We start from the raw sequence: 25,987 nt of genomic DNA, 5'->3' as shown, positions 1-25,987 counted from the left end.
AGGATCATGTACATAATCCTTTGAATTTCTCATAGCTCTTAGCAGTATATTGCAAAAATGAACACCAATAATTGGAATTCTAGGAGAATCATATCCCTTTTTCCTCTGAGTTCTGAACAATAGAAATATAAATCCAGGAATCAGACTATAATCCAAATATCAGCTTTTTTTGGCTGCACTGTTCAGCTTGTGGGATCTTAGTTTTTTCTTGTCAAATTGAACTCTGGTGCTCAGCAGTGAAATCACAGAGCTCTAGCCACTGGACCACCAGGGAATTCCCCAGGTATCAGTTTTTCATGGTAATGTTAGATTGCAGAACACAGCCTGGATCAGAAGTCAAAATATACCTTTCACACTCCTTCATCTCAAATTGAACCAAACCACCCAAGCACAGGCAGAACTTATAGAAACATAGATGTAGTCTGTTCTAGCTAGTTTACTGTATAAAGACAAGAAGACTGCATATCCCCTGTGGGTAGGATCATTCCACAGAAAGTGAAGGGAAAACGTGGCTATGTGTATGCAGTGAACCTTTTTCTAAAATAACAATCACACAAATCATTGTATTTCCCATAAGAAACACTGGGAAGTGAAAGAACAAAAAAAGGATTGATGCTTTCTCCTTAACACTTCTGAGAAAGCAGTACTATGTTTTGAACCAAGGCAAGAAATCATGGAAAGGGAGAGGTCGTTATCTCTTACACTTGATAGATAACAAAAGAATGTATGTCATTCTGATAATGGTCCATTCTAGAATGTACCATTCACAAACCTATCACAACCTTCTACCTGGTAATGCAAATTGAAGCCCACGCTTGGAGGTCAATTTGAGGTTAGGCGTGGAGCATCTTAAGAAACTGAGCTAGATGCTAAGTCTCAATTCCTGATGCTACTAGTTGGGTAAAGAATCGGAAGTCTGAGAATTCTAATGGTTTTCAAGTCAATGTCAACAGAAAAATCTAGGGCCTTCTTTTAAATTACAAGTGGAGTGATGTTGAGCATCTTTTCATGTGTTTGTTAGTCATCTGTATGTCTTCTTTGGAGAAATATCTGTTTAGATCTTTGGCCCATTTTTTGATTGGGTCATTTATTCTTCTGGAATTGAGCTGCAGGAGTTGCTTGTATATTTTTGAGATTAATCCTTTGTCTGTTTCTTCGTTTGCTATTATTTTCTCCCATTCTGAAGGCTGTCTTTTCACCTTGCTTATAGTTTCCTTTGTTGTGAAAAAGCTTTTAAGTTTCATTAGGTCCCATTTGTTTATTTTTGCTTTTATTTCCAATATTCTGGGAGGTGGATCATAGAGGATCTTGCTGTGATTTATGTCAGAGAGTGTTTTGCCTATGTTCTCCTCTAGGAGTTTTATAGTTTCTGGTCTTACATTTAGATCTTTAATCCATTTTGAGCTTATTTTTGTGTATGGTGTTAGAAAGTGTTCAGAGAAATGCAAATCAAAACCTCAATGAGGTACCATTACACGCCAGACAGAATGACTGCTATCCAAAAGTCTACAGCAATAAATGCTGGAAAGAGTGTGGAGAAAAGGGAACCCTCTTACACTGCTGGTGGGAATGCAAACTAGTACAGCCACTATGGAGAACAGTGTGGAGATTCATTAAAAAACTGGAAATAGAACTGCCATATGACCCAGCAATCCCATTCCTGGGCATACACACCAAGGAAACCAGATCTGAAAGAGACACGTATACTCCAATGTTCATTGCAGCACTGTTTATAACAGCCAGGACATGGAAGCAACCTAGATGCCCATCAGCAGATGAATGGATAAGAAAGCTGTGGTACATATATACCATGGAATATTACTCAGCCATTAAAAAGAATTCATCTGAATTAGTTCTAATGAGATGGATAAAACTGGAGCCCATTATACAGAGTGAAGTAAGCCAGAAAGATAAAGACCAATACAGTATACTAATGCATATATATATGGACTTTTAAAAGATGGTAACAATAACCCTATATGCAAAACAGAAAAAGAGACACATAAGTACAGAACAGACTTTTGGACTCTGTGGGAGAAGGTGAGGATGGGATGTTCTGAGAGAACAGCATTGAAACAAGTATACTATCAAGGATGAAACAGATCACCAGCCCAGGTTGGATGCATGAGACAAGTGTTCAGGGCTGGTGCACTGGGAAGACCCAGAGGGATGGGATGGGGAGGGAGACGGGAGGGGGGATCGGAAAGGGGAACACATGTAAATCCATGGCTGATTCATGTCAATGTATGGCAAAAACCACTACAATATTGTAAAGTAATTAGCCTCCAACTAATAAAAATAAATGGGAAAATAAATAAACAAACAAAAAGAAACAGGATTTTAAAAAAAATTACAAGTGGAACAAAATTAAAATGGAGTCAAGATGAGGAGACAAGAGGGTGAAGTATGGAGGCTATCATTTTTTTAAGAAGGATTAGCATGAGTGACAGGAACCGGGGGCGCTTTAGGAGCTTAACTTGGTCAGAGTTCCAGTGCTAATGTCAATCCATTTTTTATCTATTATTAAAGATTTTTAAGTCAGGTATTACATAGTCACAGAATTAAAAGAAATCACACATAAAGAGCTTTTTAAAAAGAATGAGAATGAGTTCTCACAAAATCTAGAATATCAATAAAGAGATAATTTTATAAAAGAATGAAGTTCAAAGTCTGAAGTTGAAAATTACAATAAGTGAAATAACAAATTCACTAGAGGGGCTTAACAGCAGATTTAACAGGTAGAAGAAAGAATCAGCACACTTGATGATGAGTCAACTGAGATAATGCAATCTGAAGAACACCAAGAAGAACAAACAAAAATGAAGAAAACCTCAGAGATTTCTGTGACATCATCAAGTGTCCTGACATAAGCATAATGGGAGTCCCAAAAGGAGAGGAGGGGGAGAAAAGGACAAAAATATATTTGAAGAAATGATATTTAATCTATCAACCCAAAATTTGATGAAAAGAATTGACTTATATATCCAAGAGGATACGTATGTATGTAAGTATGATTACCACAAAGAGACCCATAACTGGGCATACTAGAGTCAAACTTTAGAAAACCAAAGATAGAACCTTTAAAGCAGAAAGAGAAACACAGCTCTTCACATCCAAGGGATCATCAGTAAAATTTGTAACTGACTTTCCTCAGAAACTATGGAGGCCAGAAGGAAGTAGGATGATATATTCAAAGTACTAAAAGGAAAAACCTGTCAACCAAAAATTCTATATCCAGCAAGGCTGTCTGTCAAAAATGAGGAAGAAATTCAACCATTACAAGGAAACAAAAACTGAAAGAGTTTGTGGCTAGCAGACCTGCCCACAATACATGCTAAGGGAAGTCCTTCAGGCTGAAATAAAAGGGCACTAGTGTGTGTGTTAGTCACTCAGTCGTGTCCAACTCTTTGCGACCCCATGGACTGTAGCCTGCCAGGCTCCTCTTTCCATAGCATTTTCCAGGCAAAAATACAGGAGCAGGTAGCCATTCCTTCCTCCAGAGGATCTTCCCAACTCAGGGATAAAACCTGTGTCTCCTGCATGCAGGTGGATTCTTTACTGTCTGAGCCACCAAGGAAGCTAGACAGTAGCTCAAATCCACATTGAGAAATAAAGAACACTGGTAAACATACTATGCAGATAAAAACAAAAGACAGTATAAATGTATTTCTTGTTTATAACTCTTCTCCTAATTGATTTTCAAATAAACTGCATGAAAAAGTAATTAATTATAAAACTGAGTTGATTAGCTTATACTACAAGAAGGATACAAATAATATTTGTGTGAAAATATCACAAAAGAGGGAGGAGGGAATGAGGTTACAATGGAGCAAAACTTTGTATGCTATTGAAATTAAGTTGGTATTACTCCAAATTAGATTATTTTAGGTATGGATGTTAATTACAGTGCCCAGGGCACCCACTAAGAGAATAAATTTTAGTTTTTAAATTCTAAACAAACAAAAATATCTACAATCAAAAGAAACAAGGCAGAGTTGAGGATTTTAGTGACTTGGATTAAGGATAGTCATTTTAAGACAGTGTCAGTCTAAAATTAAGGATTCAAATTCCTGGAGCATAGAGTCTGTCTGTTCTAGTGTGGGTCATGCCCACTATTATGGTCAAAAGAGGGGTTCCTAGCCTGGCAGATCTTTAGAATTGCATGGGAGGCTTTTTCCCAAATAAGTGGGCTTGGGCAAAAATAAATAAGTGATGACCACTAAATGGGTTAACATTTTGTTAACCAGAATTTTAATAAATCAAAATGGTCTATTTAATGTGACTGCCAGATAATAATACATAGAAATTTATATTATACTATAAACAGAAGTATATTTGTGAATAGGGCAATTTGGATTAATAGTGACTGATTATGGGATAAGGATAAGAGAGTAGGATGGTATGTCAAATTTTTTAAATACTGAAATGGAAGATTGATTTCCCTAAGAAGTTTGAAACTGTAAAGTCTATTTTAGTTTTCCAAGTACTATGTTGACTTGTGAAATTAAGGCATGTGATATTAACTTGCCACAAACTGGAATAAGTTGCAGTTGGTTTTTAAATTCTAAGCAAATAAAAAGTAAATGAAAAATTGGGAAAAGTATTTGCAAAACACATGACATGTTAACCTGTGACATACATATATACCTTCTATCTATGTCTACTGCCATACCACCCTGAACGCTCCCAATCTTGTCTGACCTCAGAAGCTAAGCAGGGTAACATACAGGAAATTCTTACACTTTGAAAAGAAAAAGACCCATAACTCAAACAGTAAAATGAACTAAGTGTATGAATAAACAATTCATAGAACAGAATATCCAAAAGGGGAAACGGAAAAGGAGCCACTTCACTAGTAGACAGTGAAATAAAAATTTAAGGAACAACAAATTATCACTATCCACTTAGCAGAATGGCTAAAAATAAGCAAAGTAAATTGTTACAGCCTTTTAGAAGGCAATCTATTAACATTTTGAATAGACCAATCTCATACCTGGAAATCAGTCCCTCAGAAATTAAATTACCAGGGCATTTGGATATACATAAAGGATGTTTATTGAAACCCTGGTGCTAGTGGCAATTTTTTTTTTAAAGAATTTGAATGTGATAAATAGGGAAACGAGTTAATTTTGGTACATTCATACTGTGGAACATTATGCAGCCTCTAAAATAAAAGAATGAATCAGCGCTATACCAGTTAAACTGGAAGATTTTTATGACATTGTTTAATGAGGAAAGCAAGAAGCATAGAAAGGTTTACACTATGATTCCTCACTTTGTAAAATACACATATATATGGTTATATTAGCATGCTTAACTTTTTTAAATAGTTGAGAGGGGGTATAGTGAGGGAAGAGTCAGGTAAGAAAAGAGAAGACTAAAAATGGGGGTATCCTAAACATAACATACATGAGATGATTCCATTTGTTGATAAATGATGGATGAACATGTGCATAAATATATACATGAAAATATGATCATCAAAACATTAACAGTCATTATTTCAGTGTGTTGGGGGTTTATTTCCTTCCTTATACTTTTATGTATTTGAATTTTTACAATAAGCAAAGTTTATATACAACCAAAGAATGGTTATTTTAAAACGCATGTTGCCAATTGCCATGGGATTGAAGTTGAGTCAGAAACATCTTCTGCCTTGCAGGCTATGACAGTGGGGAGCCAAGAGAACACAGCCAGCTGTAACATACAGACCAACTTAGTAAGTGTTGTAACAGAAGCACAGAGTGTTGGGAAAGAGAAGTTAATTGATCTCTCAGATCTGACTGGGAATTTCTGGAAGAACACTGTTAAAGGAGAAGGCATCTCAATTGGCTCTTGAAGGTTTGGGAACAATTCAACAGGTAAAGATGGGGATGAAGATAAATCCAGAATAAGAGAACAGAGTGAACAAATCACACAGGGGCATTAAACACCCAGGATATATTATAGTCAAAGAACGGCAATTAGCCCAACACAGTATAACTGGAACACAGGTGTTGAGCAGACAGAAGGTTAGAATGGTAAGCTGGTTTCCAACTGTGAAAGTAGTTTAGACTGTATTCCACTTGCAGAGGGGGCTTACTGTTGGGCGGGGGGTGAGGCGGCCCGCGGAGGTTTGTTTATTTTTTCAAGAAAGCAACATTCTCAGTTCTGTTTTGGGAGTGGGGAGAGGCAGGAGACAAGAACACCAGTTAGGAACTTAAAATGATTCGGGCCAAGGTAATCAAGTTTAACAAGAGCAGCAATATGGGAATGAAGAGAAAGGAGAAAGATTCCGCAAACATTTCTGAGGTAAATAGGGCAGGCCTTGGTAGAAGATGTTAAACCTTCTGTGCCTGGCAGCTGAGGGCTTGGGGATACACCAATTTGAGAAAGAGAACACTGGAACTGAAAGTGGGAACCACGCTGGGAGAAAAATTCCACTATTTTGCAGAATATACAGGGGCTGTATATAAAAGAAAGGAGAAATTCTGAGGTAAAATAAAATTATCAAATTGGTCCCTCTCACTTTCTGTATGTTCCACAGGAAAGGGTCTGGTTGTAGAGAATGAGAGATCCGGGGAAAGTCCCGGGCAAAATCTCGGACGTAATTTCTGCTCTTGGGAACTGGAGCCCGAGCGTCTTTCTTCCCGTTCCGCCGCCGAGACCCCAGGGGCAGCCCGGTTCGGGAGAAGGAGGCGCGGGGTTCGGGTCCGCACGGCCGGGAGCCTTTCACACCCTACCCGCCCTCCGGGCCGAGTGCGGGGTCCGGCGCAGGGCGCGGGGCGGTGCCAGGGGAGGGGCGGGAGGCGCGGCCCCGCCAGAGCCAGGCCGGGTGGCCCCTGAGGCACCCGACGTCCCGCGCCCACAGCTGAGCCGGGCGCCGCCGTCCCGCCGCCTCCGCGCCCGCCTCCCGGCTCCCAGCGCGGTGATGGGCGCGGCGCCCTGCGGTACTGCTCCCGCCCCTCCCCGTCCCTTCCGGCCCCGCGAGCCCGCGAGAGGCCGGGGCACCGCCGGCTTTCTGCCGCCAGCCGCGGGCCTGGCGCTCCTCGGCGGTCCGGGACCTGGTGAGGTGAGCAGCGCGCCCTGGAGGATCCCATAGTCGGGAGTTTGTAGGAGCGCTCTGTGGGCAAGATATGTCCACAGAACGTCAAACACTTAAATTCTGAAGTAAAAGGTGGAAAGGGGGGAAGGGCGTTCTCTCCTTTGCAGAATCTGGGTCGCTTCTTTGGAAACGGTGAAGAAACTATCTTAGAAACTGGAGGCGAGCCCGGGGTCACTGACCAGGGATGCCGGTGACAGTTTCCTGAGGAGAGCAGCGTACTGATATTTGTCGGGAAGAGGGGCTGAGGCTGTTCTGTTTTGTTAAACAGGCGATAGCCTCCTGAAACGGAGGGATCCGGGAACAGCATTGTAGACCCCCCCAGAGGCTCCTTACGGAGCTTGTCCCCAAACCTGCCTGGTGGGGGGGGGGGGCACATGCACCCTAAGGGTGCCAGGTGGCGGGTAGGGTGGACTCCCTTACGAGGGCTGTGAAGCCCCGAATACAGAACGTTTTATTGCTCTGCTTTCTGTCGAACTGCCTTGTTCTGGGCAGAGTCGCCCGGGAGCTGCAGCATCCTTGTAACTCTATCTGAAACTAGAGGCCACTTGTTAGATTGGTATTTGAATGGTGGATATCTTGGTGTACTTGCGGCGCTGCGGAATATGAACTTTGAAGTTTTCTTTAAAATTGAGTTTTGTTGTTTTCATTTTAGAATAGGAATCTGTGGGGAGAGACGTCATGGCATGCTCTAACTCTTCCCTTTGTTGGTTTCCTAGGTACGTGCGTGCATGAATAATAGACAAATTATGTCCTAGCCTATAATGAAACATCTTTCCTGGTGTAGTCCTTTAACCAGGATATGGAGGGTAATATCAAATTATTCCATCCCTACATGAAGTGTGGATTAAAAGCTGGAAAATTTGTGATGTAATTGTATGAGGCAGCGAGGTCTGCAAAGGAAAACTTATTTTTCTCTACCAATGGCTAAATGCAGCATAGAAGGCCTCCCTGCAGGCTGGGTAGCAGCCAGGCTTGCAGAACAGTAAGTAGCTTCTTCCTTTGCTGCAGCTGGAGCGAATGGATATGGAGATAAATGGCTGAGGATGTAGTAGTATACAGTGCAAGGCAGTTTGAGTCTGGAGAATAAAATGCCTTGGCAGGCTTTGCTTGAGTTAGAGATCTTTTAGGAAGCAAGTGGTTCTCTGGTCCCAAATTTGCCAACCTAATTCCTCTTCAGGGACATCACTGTCTCTAGAGTACTCCCTGTGTTTCCTCTTCTCTCACTCCAGAATTTTAGCTTCTCCCTGTTCCCCAGTAAAGTCTAGGGTTGAGCCTGGCAGACATCGAGTTATGGTGGCCTCGGGATAGAGAACTTCCAAGTCTAGTGAAAGCAGAATTGTGGCCCAGGGGAGACTTGGGATGGGTAGGGTGAAGCAACTTCCAGCCTAGACTTCCAGCCTAGAAGATTCTCAAAAGAGTGGCAGAGTGATAAAGATAGAAGGAAAGAGATTTTCTCAGGTGGACAGTAGGTACTTAACAGTTTGTTTCCTGCTCAGAGTTTTAATATTTCCTTTTTTGTTGTTTGACCAAAAAGGCATTTCCAGATGGGGTTGGGGGAGTATAGAACTTCTCTGAAAAGTCCCTCCTTCTTCCAAATTTGTATTTCTTTCTACTCCCTTGTAGGTTTTTAGAGAGTAAGTGGGGGCAGGGGGATAGGGAAGAAAGAAGCAGTGAGGCTCTGCCTTCCCACAGAGACAATGGACCATGGACTGACTGGGCCCAGAAGTTGGATTTGAAAGTTGAAAAGAATGTTCCACGTTTCGTTAAAAATCAGAGCCTTTATTTTGCAGAAAGGCATTGAGAACCATAACAGTCTCATTTACTGATGAGTTCTGCTTGATAAGGGATTCAAGGGATTCTACTTCTCTTTTTTTTCCCTTCCAACATTTTATTGTGAAAAACTTCAGACATACAGAACTTAAATTGAAAAGTGGTCAAGAAATAGATGTGTGAAGGATATTAACATTTTGAGTGAGGGAGGAAAGGATCTTATTCTTCTGACTTTTCCCTAAGAATTCTAGGCATATCTCTTCATTGCTTCCTTTTTCCCATTCTTAAAACATGTGTGTGCTTAGTCGCTCAGTTGTGCCTGACTCTTTGCGACCCCATGGATTGTAGCCTGCCAGGCTCCTCTGTTCATGGGATTCTCCAGGCAAGAATACTGGAGTGGGTTGCCATGCCCTCCTCCAGGGGATCTTCCCGATCCAGGGATTGAACCCAGGTCTCGCTTATTGCAGGCAGATTTTTTACCATCTGAGCCACCAGGGAAGCATAAGTTGGATGATATCACTCCCCTGCTTAACACTCTCCAGTGAAATAAGATCCCTCACACTTGGAATAAAATCCAGCTCTCTACCGGTACTTATCAAAGCTCTATGTGATCTGGCCTCTTTGACCTCATATCTTTCTCCTCAATTTACTGTCTTCCTTGCTCTTTTCTGCTTGAACACTCTTCCCTCAAATACTTAAACTGTTTCTTTCCTCAGTTCATTCAGGGCTCTTTTCAAATGTGACCTCCTCCATCAGGTCTTCCTTGACCACCTAATCCAAAAGCATGCTTTGTCACTCCCTGTCCTCTGGCCCTACTTTAGTTTTCTTCACTGCATTTACCATTACCTGGCATTGAATAGTATATCTCTTTCTTTATTAATCATCTCTATATTCCACCCCTCAAATGTAAGCTTCATAAGGACAAGAAATTTTTTGTCTTATTCACAGCATATTGTAAGCAATTAATAAATAATTGCTGAATTAATTAGATAATTAAATGACACAGATAAGACATTGTCTCCCATAAGGGTGGCATAGCCCTTGGTAAAATACTAGAAGTCCTTGTAAGTGATTCAGGTTAATCAATATTTTATAGGTAAATGATGATCCTGGAGATCAGTAGCCACTCTTATCCCCACAGTGCTTTGAAGTTGAATCCTATGTTAGAAGCTGGGCTAGTTTTAAAAAACCCTCATCCCAAACAAGATATAAAAAGTTTCAATCATAGAAATTTCCCTCATGTCCCTTTCTAGTTACCCGCCACCCACCCCCAGAAGCAACCTTTGTTATAATTTCTTTTATCATAGTTTTGCTGGTTCCTGGACATCATATAAATGCATTCACGCAGTATGTACTTTTATGTCTGCCTTTTTTCTCAGCACAGTGTCTTGAGATTCATACTTGTGGTTGTATATTAATTGTTCATTTCTTTTTATTTTATTTATTTTATTTTATTTTTTTTTATTAGTTGGAGGCTAATTACTTCACAACATTTCAGTGGGTTTTGTCATACATTGACATGAATCAGCCATAGAGTTAATTGTTCATTTCTTTTTAATTCCAAGATGGTATTCAACTGTATGAATATCTACTTTTTATTTACCCATTCTCTTATTCATGGATACTTGGGTTGTTTCCAGGTTGGGGCTATTTTGAACAAAGCTGCCATGAACATTTTATAGAGTCTACCTCATTTTAAGTCCTGTGTACTTTATGTGAAAATCTTCATGCCACCAGTGCTGAGAGAAATAGGGCAAGATTATGGTGGCTATGACCAACATGGCAGCCTGCCTATACCCCAGCAAGTGCCTTCTCCAGACAGCCCAACTGGGTGCTGATCTCTTTCCCACTGCAGAGGGAGAGCACTTGAAAAATGAGTGTCCAGGGGAGCCCTCAGGCATACTTTCAGTGTTTCTCAGTCCCTAAAAGAGACTATAGAATGCTGCTGCCCATTGCTGTTGTATTCCTCTCCTCCTCTCAGCTCCCCATCCCAGTACAAATTGACTCTAATCAGCCACCGCGCATTCTGCTCTCAAGAGGTTTAAATATTTAAGAGTAAGAGTCTTGTTCAGAGCCTGATAAAATATTTATGTGTTTCCATAGGGCATTGGTTTTCATCTAGGCTTCTCAAGGTGTTTTTCGGAGACACTTGTCATAATCATGAGCTACTCAGACAGAGATAGATGATACAGCCAGAGAAATAATACTGAACCCACCTTGCAGAGTTCCTTGCTTTCTAGGGGTGGGGGAGAATGAGCATACAGAAGAATGGACATTAATAGTATCTGGATCAGGAGAAAGGCTGACATCTGTGACTTGGAAAAAGCAGAGTCTGTTAATGGAGTACCCCTGAGGGTGTGAGTCCAGAGGGGATGGTGGAAAAGAGCTTGTCAGCATGAGGAGGGATTATTTAAGATGGAATGCATCCATCCCAATAGAAGAATAAAGGAAAAAGCCTTTAAAGGACACAGTTCCTTTGACACTGATGTAGAAAGGCCTGTATAAGATAGCTATGCGGAGTGCTATAATTAAGTTATCACTGCTATGAAAATATGGGAGGAATGGAGGCTAGCCAGTGTTTCCAGGTTGGGGGAGAGAACTAGCTATCTCAGGAAAATTGTTATTTTCTTCTCCAAGGAAAAAGTGCTTTTTGAATTGAGTTCTGAAGGAGTTACGGCTCTCTGACTGGCAGTTGTGGTGTGGAAGGGCATTTCCAGACAGAGTAACTTGAGCAGACATTCGAGTCAGGGCTATAGTGCTGGTGTGGCCTGAGTAAGGTGAAGAGGGGGTGTCAGGGAGGATTAGGGCAGGTTTGCAGTAAGAGATAAAGCAGGAGAGCTAAAGGCCAACTTGTAAAGGACACAGGAGCATGGACTTTAATCTGTTTGTTGTAGGGAATCACGTAACTTTTGATTAGGTCAGATTTTGAGCAATTCTTGGGTGGTGCCTCTAGCCCAAGCAAGGCCTTGAGGTCTGCTTATGTCCAAGACACTTTCAGAATATTCTGCTGTGGCCAATCCAGTCTAGAGCCTTTGTACAATCTACTCTAAAGGATGTAAACAGGAGGAGGTCAGATTCATTCAGTATACTCCTGGGATTAACTAGAAACAGGTCTCATCCATCATACAAATACTCCAAGTCAAACTGAATTCATAGGCTGTATGCTGCATCTTGTGATGGCAGCATACATCCTCTTTCGTGGCCACTTTGCCTCAGTGGGTGGTAGTTGGGAGGGTCTAAGTACCCCTTTATCACCTGAACCTAAATCTGAGTCAGTATACTTCAGGCTGGGTTGCCAGGCAACAGAGGACCAAGTGATGAGACAGGCAGACCATCGCTACAGAATTCAGACTTGCTTTGACCCAGCTACCAGGCAGTGACTGGAGAGGCAACTGGCAATAGAGGATTGAGGCCATACAGATTGACAACCCATGGATAGGACTGCTCGGCCACCTTCCACATGTGTTTTCCCTTCAGATTCCTATTCAAAAGTGCCTCAGGATGTTTATTTTAATGCATAATAAAAATAGGGAGGGAGGAAGGGGTGTGAAATCTCTCCATCATCTCCACTTTATGATGTTTGTGATAAGGAAGAGATAAGTAGAAGTGATGGTCCTGGGGAAGTCAGTCCTCAGTGCAGCAGTGAGGAACTTTGCATATGTGTAGATTAGCTGGAGAGCTCTGGAATTCTGATGGGGCAAAGTGGTTTCTTGGTGTGAGGACAGAAAAAGGCATGGAGGACCCCATAGAGAAACATTATGATTCTGCCCAGGGCCTTGCTATTTGGAACTTTTCTCTTGCAGTGGTGGGTACATGTTCCAGAGTGACATTGGAAACACCCAGAAGAGAATGCACTGGGCCTTCCCATTGCCATCTGCCTAGGCTGGAATGTCAGCCTCTCAATCAGCACTGTCAGCTCCCATCCTGATTTTCCAGGGGTAACTGGGAAGACCCTGAGAGAGGAGGCAGAAGTGAAAGTCTTAACTAGGGAAATAACAAGACTTCAGACTAACAGTGTCCTTCAGTGTTTAGGACAGTCTTAGTTTTCTGCATGAAGTGAAATCTCCCAAGGGCCATGCTTGCTGTATATTTCCTCCAAACAGGTGAAGAGGGTTCATGCTTAATTGAGTGCCTTTTCTTAATAGACATTTCGGTGACTGTATGTTGTTCCCTGGCCTGCTTTTGGATGTTGTTTGGTGACTGGAGTAAAGAGGGACCAGGAAAGATGATGGCAGGAGACAGGAAAGGGAAGAGAGTAGTGACTGGCTGGGGTCCTAGGTACCCAATTGTCTGCAAATGAAAGACTGGGATGAAAGAAGATCAAATAACCACCCACGGGAATCTTTATGTGCAAATATTGCCGACTGCCAAAGTCAGTTGTGAAGAGAATAGAAGGGCTGAGACAGGAGGCTGCTGTCAGCCAGTCAGAGGAATATTAATACAGGGTTGACATGCCGGAACACATAGCCACACCACAACCATGCAGATCCCAGCAGTAATATACTGTCCAAAACCCCTTCGCACTTCCATCATATTCTCTCATATTCGTTTATAATATTAGTTATGTATGTGAGATATTTGTAAAGATATACAAATGCAGACCTACTTTAAAAAGTAAGCATAAAGAAGAAAGCATTCTAAAATATTACGAGCAGTGGGATTATGAGTGATTATTTTTCTCTTTTTCTAACTTATCTGTATTTCCCATGATTGCTGTTATAAGCATGGATTTCTATGATACTCAGCAAAACATTAAGTAAAATAATCTTTCAAGGGGCTCAGTAGGGAGAAAGAAGAAGAGGCATACGTGGAAGACAGTAGGATTTTACCAGAATAGAAAAAAAGATGTTGGAAGATGAATGAAAATCACAGAAGTGATTTTGTCAAGAAGACAGAAGGGAGAGTAGGTGGAGATTAGTAATGTTTTCTCTATTTACTGTTATTTACTAGACTTGTTATAATGTGTATTACTTTTATCATTTAAAAATGCAGTAAATTTAAAATATAAAAAGAATTTATTTAGACTATTATTTACAAGTAATGCCAGTGGAGTGTATAGTCACTTTCAGGCTGCTAACTTCTGCATATTTTTTGTTCATTGTTGAATATCATATATTTCTTGCTGCCCCTTCCCCACCCCCGCCAAGCGTCTGGAAGCTTTTATCAGCATGAAGCCAAATTGCCAACACTAAGCCAACTGTCACACCTCCAAGACCTTAATGCCATTTTCTGGGCAACAACTGGAAGTCCCATAATTGGCTTCCAGTGGTCCACCAAGGTGCTAACACAGAGCACTTCGAAACTGGACAGCAGCTTCTTTCCCAGAGTTTAATATTTATTCCTGAAGCTGCCAGGCCATCCTTATAGATCACATCTCTGAAATATGGAACTGGGGCCAACAAAAGCTGTCAGCAGCTGGAGTAGTGGGATTTTTCCAGACAAAACACTGTTCTACTCTCATTGAGCTAACTGACTCGACCAGCCTCCTGGGAACCTCTGCGGCTGAGCTTCTGGAGACGTAGATGTAGTTTTCATTTCACAACCACTGGCCTTTTCCAGAGGCACTGTTGAGTCTGTGCTTTAATTGGCTCCTTCTGAGGAACACGTGGAAAGGCCTCTCTCCTGGAACAGAAGTTACTGTCTACCTCTGTGTACCAGGATCAATTTAAAGCAAATGCTGGAGAACTATACAATCCACTAGCATTGCTTGTAAATAATAGTCTCAATAAATTATTTTTATATTTTAAATTTACTGCATTTTTAAATTATAAAAGTAATACTCATTATAACAAGTCTAGTAAATAATAGTAAGTAGAGAAAACGTTACTAATCTCCACCTACTCTCCCCTCCGTCTTCCTGACAAAATCATTTCTTCTGTCCTTTTCTGCATTCAAACTTAAGTAGAGTTATTTTCTATTTCATATGTAAATGGGGTCATATAATACCAGTTACTCCTATGTTTCATTTTATTTATTATATTAAGTACATTACTATAGGAACATACATATAATTGATCCAGTTTTTAATAACTACATATATTCCTTTGCAGACATAATTTTCCCATTATTTTTGTATTGATAGATATTCTAGGTTATCCTCCAGTGTTGTTTCTTTTAAACAAAACAAATTATGCTACAATAAATATTCTACATTTATCCTTACACTTTGGTTTTTATTTCCATAGGAAAATTCCCCAGATTGGCATTTCTGGGTCAAAGGGAACACACACAATTTTCCTGCTCACTGTGGGTCTCCCCTCCAGCAGCCGTTTCCCTCCCTCCTTTTGTCTTGCTCTCCACCCTCCCACCGCCTTTCTTCAGGGGAGCCTGTGTATGTAGGCAGGAGAGCCCTGCAGTGAGAACTCATCCTTGCCAAGTGTGGATTATATCAGCTCGGTGGGGAGCAGGGTCTGCTGTGTCTTGGTTGCATTGTGTGTCTATTGCTTCTGGTTGGCCAGACTGTTTACAGTTCCCCTTGTTCATTTATTCCATGCTGAGGAATTATCCATGGTCTTCATCTGTGGCAGGAGCAGTGGGGAGGGAGGCGCTTTCAGAGAGAAAAGGCCGTTACAATGCTTTCTCACAATGCCAAATCTGCTATGTTTTTATGTCCTTTCCTTAGTAGTTGCATTGAGAAAAGTTCTTTGATTCCATTCCGGTCTTCTCCCTCTATTTTCAGGGATTTGGGGATTTTTATGAGTATATAGTCAATCAACTACAACTGATTACTTGACATGATGATAATTAGTTGAGAAGGTAGGGGTCTTAGAGCTTAAGGATCAATGCCACTCAACAGATGTAAACATTTTTAAACAAGTGATTTTACTTAGCCTGGTATAAGTAGTGAGCTTCCCAGGACTACGTGGTTTTCATTTTTAGTCTTGCTCTTGTTTGCATGTAAAAATTCAGTCTGTCTCTCAAGACTGGAGAGGAGCAGGATTCCTCACCACACCAGGGCTAGAGAAAATATCAAAGAAGCATTAAGGGAAGCTGGTGAGTATGAACAAGAGAAATGTAAGCAATGAACTGCCAAAGTAGCAAGAAGTATATGGGGTTTTTTAATCCTCAGCTGCAGGCTGCTGTGTGGGCCTGTGAGCTCTTGGACATGCTATGGAGATCTGTGATCCTCTAATTTGTATTAGAAACCCAACTGTGATTCTGTGTTCAGAATGCAAACATTAGCAAAGTCATCCTAGATGACTTCAAAATTATGAAGCCCTGTGACAGACATTTTGCTGTTGGCTTCTATAGTACATGCTGCAATTTTTGCTTGATAGCTTTGAAATGGATTTTTATGTCCTAATTGAAAACTAAAGAAAGAAAACCAGAATAGAAGCTATTGTGATTAATTTCTAAGAAGAAATTTTAACTTTCATTTGGACATGTATAAACCTGAAGAATAAACATTATTCTTTGTATTAATACATATTTTTTCAGCAACTTTTAATTTTCAGATATGTACTGATGGAGTAAAAATGATAGTTAATAATTGACTAGTTATAGTCAGTCACTATAATAGGTTTGTCTCATAACTTAGGGATTCTATAATGTATCTTAATTGGTCTCATAGTTAATAGTAGGATAGTTATATTTTATACTGTTGTCACTGTGATTTGAGTCTATAAAGATTATCTTTAAACAGTTTTGTCTCCTCAGTAAAAAACAAAACAAACAAAAAAACTTAAGGTGAAACATATTATAAGACGTTAAACACCTGCTTCTAGCCATAATGAACCATCTGGTAGTAGACTGTTGCTCCCAGAGGGGACACCTAGAAAATCCGGATTTCCATAATCTGTTTAAAGGCATAAAAGACCTACTAATGCCAGTGCTTGAGATCTAAAACCTCAGAAAGAAGAGAAATTCATTGAGTGCCCCACATTCTGGGTTGCATTTTTCCTTGAGACATTTGCCATTTGGTAAGTATCATGTGAGGAAAAGCTAAGAACCCAAGCAAAAAGAAGCTACTGAGAGTTAAAGAAGCTGAGCAGAACATTCTGCAGCCTGATAGAGCTGGGGAGGGAAAAAAGGGGGAAATCAAGGATACTAAATGAGCTGGGACATAGAGGTCATGATCATGGAAAGAAGAGAGACTCAGAGGAATTAGTGCAATAAATTTGAGCCATTTTCCTTACAAGTCATTCACCAATGTATAAGTAGCCCAGTTGTTATTGTTTAGTCTCTAAGTCATGACCAACTTTTTTTTTAATCCCATGTAGCTTGCCAGGCTCCTCTGTCCATGGGATTGTCCAAGCAAGAATACTGAAGTGGGTTGCCATTTCCTTCTCCAGGAGGCCTTCCCAACCCAGGGATTGAACCCACATTTCCTGCATTGGCAGGCCAATTCTTTACCTCTGAGCCACCAGAGGAGCCCAAGTAACACAGACCAAGGATTAAAAAAAGCCAAACAGAAAGCAGTGCTAAAAAGCTAAACTCATCAGAGCTAGTGCAGTCTTACTGTGCTGGGGAGATTAAAATGGGAGTGTTGGGTCCACCAAAGTGGAAGGGGCTGAAAAACACTGATGGTTAATTTTATGTGTCTACTTGTATCACCCATTATTTTGGAGGTATATCTGTGAGAGTGTTTCTGGAAGAGATTAGCAGTTGAATTAGTGAACTGAATAAAGCAGTTGGCCCACATCAATGTGTGACAAAACTTTATTGAGAGAAATTTAAGAAGACCTAAATAGACGGAGAGATATATCTTGTTCACAGGTGCTATGGATTGAATGTTTGTGTCCTCCCCAAAATTTATAGTTGAAATCTGGTCCCCAGTGTGATGTATTTGGAGACAGGGCCTTTGGGAGATGATTAGGTCAGAAGGGTGGGGAAACCTTCATGAATATGATTAGTGCCCTTATAAGAAGAGGCCCGAGAGCTGAATAGCTCTCTTTCCGTCATGTTAGGATATAACAAGAAGTCAGCTATCTGCAGACTGGAAGGGGGCTCTTACCAGAACACAGTCATGCTGGCACCATGATCTTGAACTTCCAGCTTCCAGAACTGTGAGAAATAAATTTCTGTTGTTTATAAACCACTTAATCTATGGCATTTTTTAAATAGCAAGTGAACTGAAAGACAATGGATTAGAACATTCATTATTATTAAGATGTTAATTCTCTTCTAATTGATCTATAGATTCAATATAATCTCAATCAGAATCCCAGATGACCATCTTGAAGAAATGATAATCTCATTTTAAAATTCACTGGAAAATGTGCAGTGTCTAGAATAGCCAAAACAACTTTCAAAAAAGGAACAAAGTTGAAGGATTATCACTCCTTGTTTATTCTTTTGAATGTAAGAGTGTTTTCACAGGTGTATGGATGTGTAAAAATTTATCAAATTGACACTTTAAATATTTGCAGTTTAATGTAATGTATACCTCAGTAGTGGAGAAGGAAGTGGCAGCCCACTCCAGTGTTCTTGCCTGGGAAATCTCATGGACAGAAGAGCCTGGCAGGCTATAGTCGATGGGGCTGCAAAAGAGTCAGACAAGACTTAGTGACTAAACAACAACAACAATACCTCAAGAGAGCTGTTTAAAAGCTAACAGGAAAATGGTATAAAATACAATTGCAAAATATTTTAAAATACCAAAAAAAGAACATAGGACAGATTGGGAAAATAAAACAAATAGTGACATAATAGATTTTAACTCATTTATGTCAGTAATTATCAAAGAGTAAATAGAATACTCCAACTAAAAGACAGATTATTGTACTAGATAAAGAGTAGACATATTAAAAAGGATTATTAAAATGTTTTAATTGGTGACAGAGTTTTTCATAGCCTTCATCCTTTTAATGCATCATGCTTTACTTGTGGGTAGCCACAAGTATTTGATTTATGAGAACAATATAAATAGAAACCTTAATTAAAAAAAAGTTTTATCCCTAGCTTCACCTGAGTTGTGGTTTGAAATGAGCCTCCTTACTGGGCATGAATGGGGTTTGTAGGAGAGGTTGATATGGGCTATGATTTCCCCTTCTGATTTTATATGTAAAATATTATATATTTGTACATGTTTTTCAGAAGAGAGTCAATAGTTTTCTTCACTATTTTATGTCCAAGAAACTACATAAGAATTATGGTTTGAAGAATGAATAAATTGAGTACTATTCTAGGTGTCTAATTTCTCAGTAGTATGTCTCTGAGATTAATTTTTAGTGAATAATTCAAATTCAAGTAGACTCAGGTTCTCATGATATGAATGCCAAATCAACAGGTGCAGCATCACCTGGGAACTCACTAGAAATGCAGATTCTCAGGCCCTACTGAATCAGAAACTCTGGTGGTAAGGGCCTGCAATCAGTGTTTTTAAAGGCATTTTCTAGGTGATTCTGATGTGCACTAAGGTTTGATAAACACTGGGTTAAACTGTCCTTAGAAAAGTCTATTCTGTACCCCATGCTTCTAAGCCAAATTTAGGACATTTTGATAAGGAAGTGGCTGCAGAATGAACAGTCTACTGTTAATAGCTTGTATTTTCCATCTTTTTATCCTCAGAGAGCCTGTATCACTCTCACATAGTGTCTTGGGTTGCACAACAACACTGAACAACATTTCAGAGTAATCCAGTGTCCAGATGAAAGTGGAATTTGGAGACACAGCATGTAAAGTGAAAAGTGAAAGTATTAGTTGCTTAGTTTTGTCAGACTCTTTGCGACCCCTTTGCCTGCCTGACTCCTCTGTCCACGGAATTCTCCAGATAAGAATACTGGAGTGGGTAGCCTTTCCCTTTTCTAGGGGATCTTCCCTCCCCAGGGATTGAACCCACGTCTCCTACATTGCAGACAGATTTTTTATCAGCTAAGCCACCTGGGAAGCCCACAGCATGTATGTTCACTCAGAAATTCTAACAAAAAGGCTTTTCAGGGATGAGTCCCATTAATTCCAAGAGCCTTGGATCTCCGCTTCTTTTGAGGAGTTGGACATTGCTTTCTCAATAGACTGAACCTCACTTTTTTCACAGCTGTGTGGCACCTTCACAAACTTCTTTTGAAGGAGTGCTCAGTATTATCATGGCTCTATTTGAAAGGTAGATTTATGAATTCACACAACTTATGTTATGGATACCCAAAAGGGCTGAGGTTTCAGCTATAGCAGCATAAAACTTGAGCCATCCAAAACCAGCCTCTGAAACCTTCAAATGATCATTCTGTCTGGTCCTTCTGTTGCCTGAAGCTTGATTTGTATGACACCTTACTGTTTCGCTGATGAGAAATAGCACAGAGCACTTCACAGCACTTCTCATTAAAGGAGGGCAGCCAAGTGGAATTCATTCTTGGCTCTTAGTAGTTTTCAAATGAGAATTTTATTGCATATTAATGAGCACTAATTGACATTTGTGACTGGTTTTTATGGAAATCATGCATGTATAATTTGCATAATAGTACCTAAGTGCTTCTAGGTAACAGTGCAACTCTGGGAAGTTGGTGAGGGTTTTAGTATGTTGCTTTTTTTTTTTTTTTAATTCCCAGCTCCAGTCCCTGGCAATAGTGTGGAATATTAACAGGTCTCTAAGATCCATCTGTAAAACAGTAATGACTCACAGCCCAGTTCATGTGGTTGTGCCAGTTTATACCCAAGAGTTCAAAAAGAGTCAGCAAACCACATCAGGGCAGGTCTCTGAAAGCAGGAGATGCTCCCACAGTAGTCAGGGGGATTTTCCAGCCCTTCTATATGAATAGTTATAGTAGTATCTAGATGTCCTGAGGGTTGTTCCCAGGAGTATAGTACTCCTATAGAGTTTAGATTTTTCTAAACATCTCTGGGTTCACATCAATGCATATGTACTGATCACCTGCTAAGTATTAGGCACTGTGTTAGGTGCTAGAGCAAAACCTCGTCTTGTTCCCTGTTGCATTCCTAGCTCTTAGCATAGTGACCAGGACACAATAGTTGATCAGTCAATATTTATTGAATTGTTGAACATAATAATGTTCAGTACTGTTCAGTAATGTTCAGAATGTTCAGTAATGTTCAGTACATCATAATAATGTCTCTACTATCAGGGATCTATAATTTCATCTTACAAAATCTGATTTTACATAAAATGCAAAGATCGTTACTCTTCCTATTAGAAGAAACAATGATTAAGAACTCGAGATTCTGTTAGAAACTTTATAACAAGAAAGATCAATAACCTTGATTATGTGACCTAAGTCTTCTGTATAGATGACCCTTTCTCTATTGTGGAAATGAAAGAAGCCAGTACTTATTGACAATCTAGTATATTAGTTACCTTTACAAACATCTTGGACATCATATGACTTAATCATCAACAAAACCTATGAGGTATAGATAATATTACCTCATTCCACCGAGGAGGCAGCTGAAGAATTGAAGTGACTAACTTAAGGCACCATAGATAGAAAATGATGGAGCTGAGATTTAAATTCAGCCTTGGCTGAATTTAATGAGTGATACTGCAGTATCACTCATTATACCAAGTAGTCCAAGGATGTGTGAAATGAAGCCAAACTCCATGTACTGAGATGGAGGCTCAGTTGGCCCAGGGACGCTGGGGTGTGCCCTGCATTCAGTTGACCTACTGTTTACAGCAAACCTGGTACTTACAGCAGTGTTTTTCAGATCCTATGGGGGACCTACTCCAATAGCCAGTCTGATTCATTTTAATTCTACCAAGAAGCCAGAAATGTTTAAACACTGTAAGCAAAGGGAAAAATCAGGTTTACTAGAAGAAAATTTACAAGTTAATATCAAATTTAAAAGTTGAATATGTTCTTCTGTAATCTGAGCAAAAATGTTCTCCAGATTGTGGAAAAATCACTGACTATGAGCTGGGAAGCCCTGGAGAGGAGAAGCTTTAGAACACAGGGATTAGGAAAGAATGGTGGTGTAGTCCAAGAATTCATACAGAGCCCCATGATCCAAAAGCTTTGTTTCCTCTAAGTTTCACATTACAGTGGTGAATCAAGTCCACTCTTCTTCCTCCCATCCTGTCTACCTCCCACCTCTGCCAAGGACATCCAGTGATTCCCTTCTGCTTCTAAAGCCCCCTAAGAGGGATGTGTTTGAAGCAGCCGTCTCTTCTCCCTTTGTTCTTCCCTCTGGTGAATCAAGATTCCCTGCACGGCCCTGCTTCAGGGTCCTAGGGATGATTGCTCAGAAACCATGCAAGTATGTGGAAAACTTAATTGGAGACACTTCAAAGGCTTCACAAGGGAACTTTTATCATTTCACCCTCTTTTATAAGGCAAATCTGTGAAGCAGATTAATTCAGTTATTTTACATTTGGGGGGAGAAAATGTGCATGTTCCCAAACTTATACTGTCCCAGGAGAATAGTCTTTCCTCTTCCACATTGTTCCTTTTCTCTCTCAGACTTCTTCCACAAATGTCTACAGTCCTAGAGCTGTTATCCCTGTGGCCCAGCCTCTCCAATTGCCTACACTGGTCCTGCACACATTCTGTGTATTCAAATCAAACCTGCCTTCCTTTTGGTCACCATTCCCATCTGGCACTCCCCATATACACACACACTTTCCATCTTCCCTTCCCCAAGTCCAGGCCTTTGCTCAGATGTTCCATATACATGAAAGGCTAACCGTACCTTCCTTTAAAGTCCTTTAGCTCAGTTGGTAAAGAATCCGCCTGCAATGCAGGAGACCCTGGTTCGATTCCTAGGTCGGGAAGATCCATTGGAAAAGGGATGGGCTACCCACCCCAGTATTCTTGGGCTTCTCTTGTGGCTCAGTTGGTAAAGAATCTGCCTGCGGTTTGGAAGATCCCCTGGAGAATGGAAAGGCTACCCACTCCAGTATTCTGGTCTAGAGAATTCCGTGGGCTGTATAGTCCATGGGGTCTCAGAGAGTCAGACATGACTGAGCAACTTTCACTTTCACTTTCAAAGTAATATAGAAAAAGCGCTGAAGTTGGGAGACCAGAGCTCTGTTCCTACACTCACAAGGTGATCCTGAACCTCCCAACCTCTGTGAAGCACTTTTCTGGCCCATAAAATGAAAAGATTGGACTTTATTATGTCTAAGATTGCTTTCAGCTCCAGCCTTCTTTCCCTGACTGAACCATCTGTTCACATACATGGAATATTTTCCCATGGTGATCTCATGTTCATGCTCTCTTAGAATTTACAACTGTGAGCCATCTTCCATGTTGTAGATCTGTGTGGCGTGTGATCTTTAGGAGAGCTTTAATCACTTCTGCCCTGCTTGTACCTGCCTATTGTCCTCATGAAGAGCAGTGTATGTTCAGGAAATAGAAATGAATTTTACTGTTAATGTAAGTGACCTGTATTCAGCATGTTTGTAAATCTGCTAGAAGAACGCAATACAGTGCAATAAAAAGCAGTTAAAATGCATTTTGCATTTATAGTTATCCATGTATCTGCTGCCTATATTAACATAGTTAATGGGGAGGTACTTCAGACAATATTAGCGTCAGAAGGTTAGTATCAGAAGGAACGTTAGTAAATATCTAGTACAATACTATTAGGGCTTCTTTGGAGGCTCAGTGGTAAAGGATCCACCTGCCAGTGCATGTTCACGGGTTTGATTCCTGGTTCAGGAAGATCCCCTGGAGTAGGAAATGGCAACCCACCCCAGTATTCTTGCCTGGGAAATCCCATGGACAGAGGAGCCCAGCGGGGCTATATAGTCCATGGAGTTGCAAAAGAGTAGGTCACTGCTTAGGGAGTAAACCACATAATGACTAAACAACAACAGTGCTCTTGGTGGTGATTTGAATAGATACATTTTTTATTAATTTGCATGTGATTCTGACTTACTTCTTAGTGAGTAATCTGAGGCTGAGGTACTTCAAACAATATATCTATTGTTCACATTGGGTGGAAGCATCATTACTTCAGTTGTCCCTTCTCCTGTTTTTAATATAAAGCATGTAATGGGTTGAAAATGAAGAGGTAATGAAATCTGGACAAAAGGAAATTAGTCATAGGATAATAAAAATGAGCCAGAAATGCCTAACATTGCACAGTTGCTGTCAGTGAACCACATATTTGATTCCAAGCATCCCGGCAGCCAAAAGAGAAAGAAACATACTATTCATGACATTAAAATGTTCCAGAAAAAGATAACTTTTCCTGGTATTTGAAAGAAAGAGAAATTTAAACCATCTGTCCTCATGGAGGAGCCACCAAGTCAATGTCATTGACCACACCTTTAATAATATTTTGCTAATACCTATAATGCTAAATTTGTTTATGCAACAATCATTTATTGTGTGCCTTCTATGTGCCATATATGTTTTACTGTATTACAGTTATTTTTTTGTTACTGTTCAGTCGCTTAGTCGTGTCTGGCTCTTTGCAACCCCGTGGACTGCAGCACGCCAGGCTCCCCTGTCCTTCACCATCTCCCGGAGCTTGCTCAAATTCATGTCCATTGAGTCAGTGATACCATCCAACCATCTCGTCCTCTGTCATCACCTTCTCCTGCCTTCAATCTTTCCCAGCATCAGGGTCTTTTCAAATGAGTCGGCTCTTCGCATCAGGTGGCCAACGTATTAGAGCTGCAGCATCAGTCCTTCCAATGAATATTCAGGGATGATTTCCTTTAGGATTGACTGGTTGATTTCCTTGCAGACCAAGGGACTCTCAAGAGTCTTCTCCAACACAACAGTTTAAAAGCATCAATTCTTTGGCTCTCAGCCTTCTTTATGGTCCAACTCTGACACTGGACAAACCATAGCTTTGACTAGATGGACCTTTGTTAGCAAGGTAATGTCTGTGCTTTTTTATACACTGTCTAGGTTTGTCATAGCTTTTTTCCCCCAAAGAGCAAGGGTCTTTTAATTTCATGGTTGCAGTCACCATCTGCAGTGATTTTGCAGCCCAAGAAAATAGTCTGTCATGGTTTCATTGTTTCCCCATCTATATGTCATGAAGTGATGGGACCAGATACCATGATCTTACTTTTTTGAATGTTGTTTTAAACCAGCTTTTTCACTCTTCTCTTTCACCTTCATCAAGAGGCTCTTTAGTTCCTCTTTGCTTTCTGCCATAAGGGTGATGTCGTTTGCATATCTGATGTTATTGGTGATTCTCCTGGCAGTCTTGATTCCAGCTTGTGATTTATCCAGCCCTGCATTTCACATGATGTACTCTGCATATAAATTAAATAAACAGGGTGACAACATGCAGCCTTGACGTACTCCTTTCCCAATTTGGAACCAGTTTGTTGTTCCATGTTCGATTCTAACTTGCTTCTTGACCTGCAGACAGATTTGTCAGGAGGCAGGTAAGGTGATCTGGTATTCCCATCTCTTTAAGAATTTTCCACAGTTTGTTGTGATTCACACAGTCAAAGGCTTTAGTGTAGTCAACAAAGCAGAAGTAAATGTTTTCCTGGAATTCTTTTTTCCAAAGATCCAATGGATTTTTCTTTTTGATACTTAAATTATCTTGTCATTAACAGGAAGCCTGTTGACTCCTGCATCCATTTGACATGATTCTGTAGTCTCTGTAGTCTGATAATTTTTTATTTTCTAGCATGACAAAATATCCCAGTTTCATCTTGGGTATTTCCAATTCTGTATTTTAAACTAGCAATTTCACTAAAGAAAACCGATTCCTTTTTACTGAAAGTGTTCTGAGAGACTGCACTCAGGGCACTTGGAGGGCTTATTGTTACAGATTGTACTTATTTCTGAACTTTGGTTGGCAAACTGGGAAATATGAATATTTTAGGAAAAGAACAATTTGATTCCACAGTGATATTTCCCATTTAAATAATAGATGGAAAGATTTTACTTTTTTTATGTGCTTATCTTTTTTCTCTTACTTTGAAAATCTTAGTTTCCAGTGACATGAACATAATTACTTATTTGCTTTATCTAGTAGATAGATGTGTCTGTATGTATATGTATGTATATCCATCTCTATAAAATAGGAACAATATCCAATACCCACTTCATGTTGTTTAAGATTTCTTTGTGGTTATTTTTTGTCCTTTGATATATAATCAAAATACTCTTCTTTAAATTAATTCTGGGCTCCCCTGGTGGCTCAGATGGTAAAGAATCTGCCTACAGGAGACCTATGTTCGATAGCTGGGTTGGGAAGATCTTCTGCAGAAGGAAATGTCTACCCACTACAGTATTCTTGCCTGAAGAATTCCACGGACAGAGGAGC

At 40.3% G+C, this 25,987-nt stretch overlaps 1 protein-coding gene across 3 annotated transcripts in view; it reads left to right on the top strand.

Moving 5' to 3' along the window:
- Positions 1 to 6,877: 6,877 nt before the first annotated feature.
- Positions 6,878 to 25,987, top strand: part of GPR156 (G protein-coupled receptor 156) — a 109,410-nt gene continuing 90,300 nt past the window's right edge. For 2 of the 3 annotated variants that reach the window (XM_065943553.1, XM_065943552.1), the window contains exon 1: positions 6,878 to 7,051. The gene's annotated coding sequence lies outside the window, so the exon portion shown is untranslated. Of the gene's footprint in view, positions 7,052 to 7,734; positions 7,801 to 25,987 lie in introns of those variants that run through there. The other variant, XM_065943554.1, reaches the window with a different exon arrangement.

The sequence above is a fragment of the Muntiacus reevesi genome, chromosome 8 (genome assembly GCF_963930625.1).
Source record: "Muntiacus reevesi chromosome 8, mMunRee1.1, whole genome shotgun sequence".
In the NCBI taxonomy this organism is placed as follows: Eukaryota; Metazoa; Chordata; class Mammalia; order Artiodactyla; family Cervidae; genus Muntiacus; species Muntiacus reevesi.
The sequence above is the reverse complement of the archived record's forward strand: the minus strand, read 5'-3'. Positions and strand labels throughout refer to the sequence as shown.